The sequence below is a fragment of the Lolium perenne genome, chromosome 7 (genome assembly GCF_019359855.2).
Source record: "Lolium perenne isolate Kyuss_39 chromosome 7, Kyuss_2.0, whole genome shotgun sequence".
NCBI classification, from domain to species: domain Eukaryota; kingdom Viridiplantae; phylum Streptophyta; class Magnoliopsida; order Poales; family Poaceae; genus Lolium; species Lolium perenne.
In genome coordinates this window covers 269677253-269684675 of record NC_067250.2, presented here as the reverse complement: position 1 = coordinate 269684675, position 7423 = coordinate 269677253, and positions in this window count along the sequence as shown.

Sequence of the window (7423 nt, the reverse complement as noted above, 5' to 3'; positions counted from 1 at the left end):
CCCGATGATTTAGGATTAGTGAGTGGTAATAATTGATTCAGGGTGTGTTGCACTTTTAGAGTGATTCACAAACAAGGTTCTTATTCAGGTGTGATTACTTGGTATCATGAACAGGTAGATAATAAGGTACAGTAATCAATTGAGCACACAAAGAATGATAATTGGAATAATGTTAACGTATAAAGAACAGTTGTCAATTTTAGTACTATATGGCATAGTTAATGATTTCTTGTTATATTCTTCAAAAGAATAACTTTTGAAGAACATGTTCTTTAATAAAGAACAAGTATGATAATTAGACTGGTGGGGTTCTATGGTTGACTATGGTTTCATCTAGTTTCTGAAGTAGTTATTAGATGGATCACAACTTAGTTGGATTCATCAACTACTAGGGCTTATATGGTTGAATTAAGTCTAAACATCTGAATTACCAATAGTTGCTATCAAGGTGGTATACCTTGTTGGTGATAGCTGATTAGGGTTTATAGGTCCTTATAAGCAGGGTTGATGATGATTCTTTATTTACTTCAAAAGAATAACTTTTGAAGAACATACTTCTAAAATAATAAGAAGTATATCAATTAGGGTTGAGGTTGTCTAGGTTTTGTCATTTGATCCACTAAGGAAGGAATGATTGGCTCCTAAATAGGATGGTTCATAATTATGAAGTATTTGTAGGGTTCAGTGGACTATGGTTATGTAATGATAAATATTGGGCCTAGATGCTATTGGGTTTCATCACAATGGTGTGATGCTAAGCATGGATGAATAAGGATGATGGTTTTGACAGGTAGAAGCTAGGGTCTAAACTTGGTTGATCCTACTTGATCAACTAGGTTTAATGATATGCATACATGGAATACTAATTTGCTAGTGATAGGGTTCTACATTTTATGTGGACATAGGTATGTCTTTTAGTTGCTAATGGTGGCTCTATGATTTGAATTAGAGTACCATGATCACCTGTTTTAACCTTGGGTTTAGGTTTTAGAAGTAATTTAGGGTTCATATGAAGTAGTGGAGCTAAGGTTCCTAATTGAATTAGGGTTTTAGGGTTTCACATGAAATGATGAATTCATGTTTTCCTACCATATGGAACTAGGGTTTTCTAGTTACCCTATAATTCTATGATTAATAACTTCAATTTAAAGTTGAAGTTATTAATAATTTGGGAATAAAAATAATATTTAATTTGGTATTTTATTATTTTAAACAATTAATAACTAGGTAATTATTAATTAGGGTTTAATTCTCACTAATTAAAGATTTAACAAATGATAAATAAAGAAAATTAGTCTTAATGTTTTCTTTATTTATTTACTGGTTTTTATTTACTTTTGTGAATTTTTACTAATTATTGAATTTAAGTGAATTTAGAATTAAAATTAAAGGCTTAAATAACAAGTATTAATAATTAAATTTTTATTAAAAATAAAAATTTCATTTTATATTTTTATTGGATAGGATTTATCTTTATAAGAATTTTGATATCTTATATTTATTTTTCTGAGCTATATTGGATTTTCTACAATTTATCTAAGTTTCAGCAATTATTGGATTTGAAATAAAACAAAAGAAATACTAAGTGTACCCGGTACAGAGTTAACCCTGGTGACTGACTAGTGGGACCACAGCCACGTTGGCTGCCACGCGGGCATTGACTAGTCAAAATAGATGAGGTGGCCAGGGAGCTCCAGACCGGCGGTCAAACGGCGACGGCGCCGCCGATTCTGGGTTCGCGCGGACGAATTAACCACGCCACTCGACTCAGCACGCCGCGGTGAATGCAAGGGTACCATCGCCGCCCCAAAATCGTCGCCGGAGCTAGTCCGACGGCGAGGTGCTGCAGCGGTGTCCACGGGCCTACGATGCTGGGTATGCTAGGGGATGCTAGAGGAGGAGCGAGGATGCTCAGGAGGGTCGCCGGCTCACCGTGAGCACGTAGGGCATGTCGGCGAGACCGATGGAGGTTTGAATCGCCGGATTTCATGTCGCCGGTGTCGGAGAAGATGACCTCGTCGGCGCCGATTTAGGGCACGGCGGCTTCATTCCTTTTGTGGGTTGACCTTGTCGAGGACGGTGATCACGCCGGTGTGCTTGTCTTGGCTCGAGGAGGCTTCTATCGCCGGCGGTGATGGATACTAGCGGAGCCAGGGTTTCGGTTTGGGAGAGAATTGAGCAGGAGGAGGAAGAACTCGGGCCAGGGTTTCGTCGTGGGGTATTTATAAGCTCCAGAGACGAGCCTCGTCACGAATTGGAGTAAGGAGAGGACGCCAGCGAGGGAGAGAAGAAGAACACGGCGTCGAGGTGGCCTCCAGTGCTCGGAGGGGATGAGGACGACCACCTCCCGTTGTTTTATTTAGCGAAGGGTTATCGTGGGCTACGGTTTGGTGATGGTCTGGGCCAAGTGTTGGGCTGCTCTGGGCTCGATCTTTGGGCTGCGGTGGCCAGGTGAGCTCTTTTTCCTCTTTTTGCTTTTTTTCTATATTCTGTTTTCAATTCTGTTTTATAATCCTTCTTTTAATTTCAAATTTAAATCATATGTTACCATGCAGGTATCAAATTTTGAATTTCAGTAGGACTATTGAAGGATGAATCCTTTCCTGCATTGTTTTTGGGATAATCATTTTATACATGTGAGCTACATTGCAAACTTTTATTGATCATGATTTTATATTCTCATTATATTTTTATGTTTTTCTTGTGGATCAATCTATTTGAAGTATTATAGTTGGTAAGTCTAGCTCAAAGTATCTTAGAGTTTACCATTAGGACTTGTTATCTTGTTTGAGGAGTTGGTTGTTCACATATGATTTTTGTGAGCATCAACTATTGGGGTTTTATGATTTCTATTACAACCCCTGTAAAGTTAAAGTTAACACTATTATTAAATTTGAAAGTATCTAAGGTAGGCATTGTTCTATCATGGTTGATCTTGGTTACAAAGATACATAGTTGATCACCATGTGTGGGTTTTAACTATAGAACTTAACATTGGATACCCCTTGTGTTTAGTAATTGAGCATGAGAGTGCAATGCTAGGGTTGTAATGATGTTCACCTAATGACCATGGGTTTGATTCACAATTATGGTCTAGGTTTATATTATGATCACCATAGTGATACATAAACTAAAGTTGGGATTTAATTCTAGGTTGTAAAGATGAGATGACAACATATTGCATGTGTTAGGGTTTAATCTCCCCTAACCATGATAATATGGTTACTTGCTTCCTATTTTATGTGCTTCCCTAATTACTAAAGATTTGAGAATTGGTTTTATCTTCTACCAATTAACTTCTAATATTATCCTCAATTTATCATTAAAGTAACTACATTGGTTATAGTTCTTTTTATAGTTAACTTTGGTCATATGGATATATGGTTTCTCACCATATAAAGTATAAGGTTTTACTCTAAGGTTTTCTTATGTTTCTTAAATAAAGAATATATGGAATGTAGATATGGTAGAATTCTACTTATGATCACCAATTGAATCACAAGTTAAGGTTGGAATACAAGCCTAGGATTGCCTACTAGTTGCCACCCTATGATTTCATGTGGGGAATAATATCTAATAATCATATTAGGGTTTAACTTATCCTCACATACCTCAAGAGCATGATCATGGATTAGGCATGATCAACTTGTTCTTAATATCTCTACCTCAAGTTCTTAGGGTTTATGATCATCACTCAATTTATAATGATCAAGGTTTGGCTTCCTAAGGGATCTCTCATTAAATGGGTTTCTCACTTCCATGATCAAGCATTGTCTTGATGAACTAAGGTGTAGCACTTCTATTTTATTTTCTAGGATGAGCTATTATGGTGGCCTCTATAATTGATATCCCAGGAGATTGCCTGAGTTATTTCTTAGGATTCTTTTCCAGGGAATGATGATATAATCATCTGAGTATATGGATAGTTCTTTTTCCCAAGTCCAAGTGTTGCCTCATTAATTTGAGTGTAACACCATAACTTGAGTTCCCTAATATAGGAATAGTTATTCTAGGGTTTATGGTGTTCTCCTAATATTTTAGTGCAATGGTTGTCCTTTATTCTTAAATAGGTAAAGCTAAGATTGGCATGATTGGTCCCTCTCTTATTTGGGAAAGACTTTAATACTAACCTAATATTAGGCTCCATAGAGGTTGATGTGAACATCAAGATCTATGTTTAACATTAATGGTTATCTCTATCTAGGGTTGTCTTGAAGATGATGATTTGAATACTTGGATGTATATCCAAGGTTTAACTCAAAGTTTGTTATTGCTTCTTTAATAATTATAATAGAACTCTCACCTCTCTAGGTTTGATGTGTAATAACTTGGAATGGAGAAGAATATCTATTTATGGAGTGGATCTTCTTGTTATATTTCCAATGTGGAAGTGGAATGAATACCATGAGGTTTCATGGTAGGATTAGGATTAGTTTTAAGGCATGGAGAAGATAGTCAAGAATGGCTTCTCCATTTTATAGTTACTTGATTTGTAATTGAATAGATGTTCATAATCTATTGCAAGGGTTACCATATTATGATTTTCTGTAAGATCAAGCAATTGATCCTTGATTCATATATTCTTGTGTTGGTTTTTATTCCATTTGATCTAACCCCTTAGATCAAATCATCTCTACCCAAAACAAGGTTTTAGCAAAGTCACTTTGAGGTTTATAGCGCTTGACTTGATGAGCTACTTCAATTCCACCAAGGTCAAGTGAAACTTCAGTTACTGTGACTGTTTTACTTTAAAGCGCGAAAATTCCCCAGATTTTCTATGCATGAATGCAATGCACACATCTGTTTCCTCTATTTTTGTAACCCCAGTACCTGGGATATTACAGTCTCTACCCCTTAAACTAAACTTCGTCCTCGAAGTTTGATATCTCTCACGTTTCGGAGTGTGGATCTGACTTGTGCATAGTACATCTTTTCTCGAACTCCATGGTGATCTCACTGGATATAATTGAATATATCCCTTGTCCAGATTCTTCCTGGAATCCATTAGAGTTTGTCTCCGAACATTAGTTTCTAACTCCAGTTCTATGATTTTCTTCCGGGAATCTAATAATACCTGTCTCTGAACCATGGCTCTTACTTTGATTCATTGATTTCTTCCAACTATTATAATCTTGTTTCCTTTCTCATTGAATATTCAATGACTAGGACTTCTTCTGGTCCTGACAGTCTTAATTGAGGACTAATTGGATAACCATCTCCTATTTGAAAAAATAGGTCTTTGTTTTCCCTTACTACCAAAAGTGCAGTAATGGTACTTGGTAAGGCACTTACCATGGAAATGGTTGTGATGGTTTCTTTCCCTAGGAATGGATTAGACTCATTTAGTCCATCCAATCAGAGTTTATAATTGATACCTATAACTATTTTGGGTTATTTAGGTTCCATGAAAGGAATCATTCTATTAGTCTTTGGTATTGGTATGTTCAATTTCCTTCGGTCTTTGACCTTATTGAGCTGTATATGGTATATAGTATTTTCTTCGTCCAACTTCTTTATGCTTAACTTACTTGAGCTTTCGTACTTCTGAGTAAATATTACTCACTTTCTCAAGTTCTAGTGCCTCGTTATGGTATTAAAGGCAATTTAACTCTTCGCTACCTTGTCTCCTCGTATTCTTGTAAAGCGTGGAGCAATTGCCTACCAAAATTTGAAACTTCTTTCATCTCATCTTTTACCTTGATGTGTTTCATGTTGGTCAGCTCAAGCGTTGTTCATGAACACTCCTTCCATGAGTTGACCATGAGATACTCGATCTTCGTGAAGATCTGTCATTCTGGTGTTATTCCCTCTTCTCTTTAGAATAGTAGAGAACAACCTCGAAGCAAGGAAAAGAAGATCTTCATTCAATCACGTGGATCAACTTCATTCATGGTGTTGTTGTCAACCTCTTCATGGTGTCGTGAATCAACTCCTTCAACAAAGAAGATCGTCGTGGTATCAACAAGCTCGTTGAAGACCGGTGTAGTCCTTGTTACTTTCTCTTCCTTACCCGAGGAATCTCGGGGACGAGATTCTTGTAAGGGGGATAGAGTTGTAACATCCCTGTTTAGCAAACCCTAATTAGGAAGTTGTTTGTGCATTCATGAGCATCATTTAAGTTGCATTAAGAAAAATTTGCACCTTAATTTAAGTGGAAACCCTAACAGTATGCAAATCTTCCTCTGTTTTGAAATGGTTTACAAAATGTTTCAAACATTAACAGTTATGTTCAGTGATACATGTGAAATGATCAAATGATGCCATATAATTTTGCTACAACATGTTGAAAGTTTCTGGTCTTCGAAATAGTCCAAAACAGCAAACAAAAATTACTTCTGACCCTATTTTTTTCTTCTTCCTGGAAAACAGAAAAGGGTAGGGGGTTTTCTGGGAAAATTCCCCCTTGTCTTCTTCCTCGAGCTGGTGCGTGTCCAGCTCTTGTGCGCCCGCCTTGCCACCTCCTGCTGGCTGCCGTCGGACGAGGAGACGTCCTGGAGAAGCCCTCTCGCGCGCCCCCTCTCTCCCCATCATCTCTCTCTCGCGCGCTCTGCCACTCTCCCTTTCTCTGCGCGCGCATGGCCGAAACCCTAGCATGGCCAGCTCGCCGTCGCCGCCGTTCCGGCCACCCCCGCGCCCAGACGTGACCACCACCGGCTCTGCCTCACCTTCCTCGTCCTCCTCGTGAAGGGAATCGGACGAAGATGCCCTCAATCGCCGCCGCCTCCCTCTTCTTCCCCGCGGCCGGGAAGGATCCCAAAGCGGGTATGCAGACTTTCTGGTAGATCTTCTTTTGCTTAAAGCCAGTTTTCCTTTGTAAGATAAGAGAGAAGAGAAGTTCGACTACTCAGAACCTTTAAAAGGGGATAAGAGAGCGACATCTCTATCTCTATTGATCATCATATTGTATCCACCAATCTTCATCATCTCGAACCACTATCCTCGGATCACCCCCTCAACACCCGAAGAAGGTGTCCGTAAACACACATTGTTTGCCAAGTTTTACGATCAGGTTAAAGTTGTCTATGATCATAGACAACTTTAACCTGATCGTAAAACTTGGCAAACAATGTGTGTAATGTCCCAGGTTTAGAGACGATCGAGGGGTAGATTTTAGAAAGGGATGTGCATTGCATAGTAAATTCTGGGGAAATTTCGCGCTTTTAAACAAAAACTGCATTGTAGGGGAACAAGTTTCTCTCTCAACACCTTACAGGGTTAGGGTTTCGAGGGTGTGACAAACTTGTATCTCAACCAACTAGATTAGGGTTTTGAGAAGAGAGGGGAGAGTTTGCATCACAAAGTTAAGTTACATGATTGAAGTCAACTCAAAGTTGAATTTGAATTTCAAATACAAACATAAAACAAATATCTCATTATTTAATTGAAAGGAAATTCACTAAGTTAATAATTAAAATACAAATAA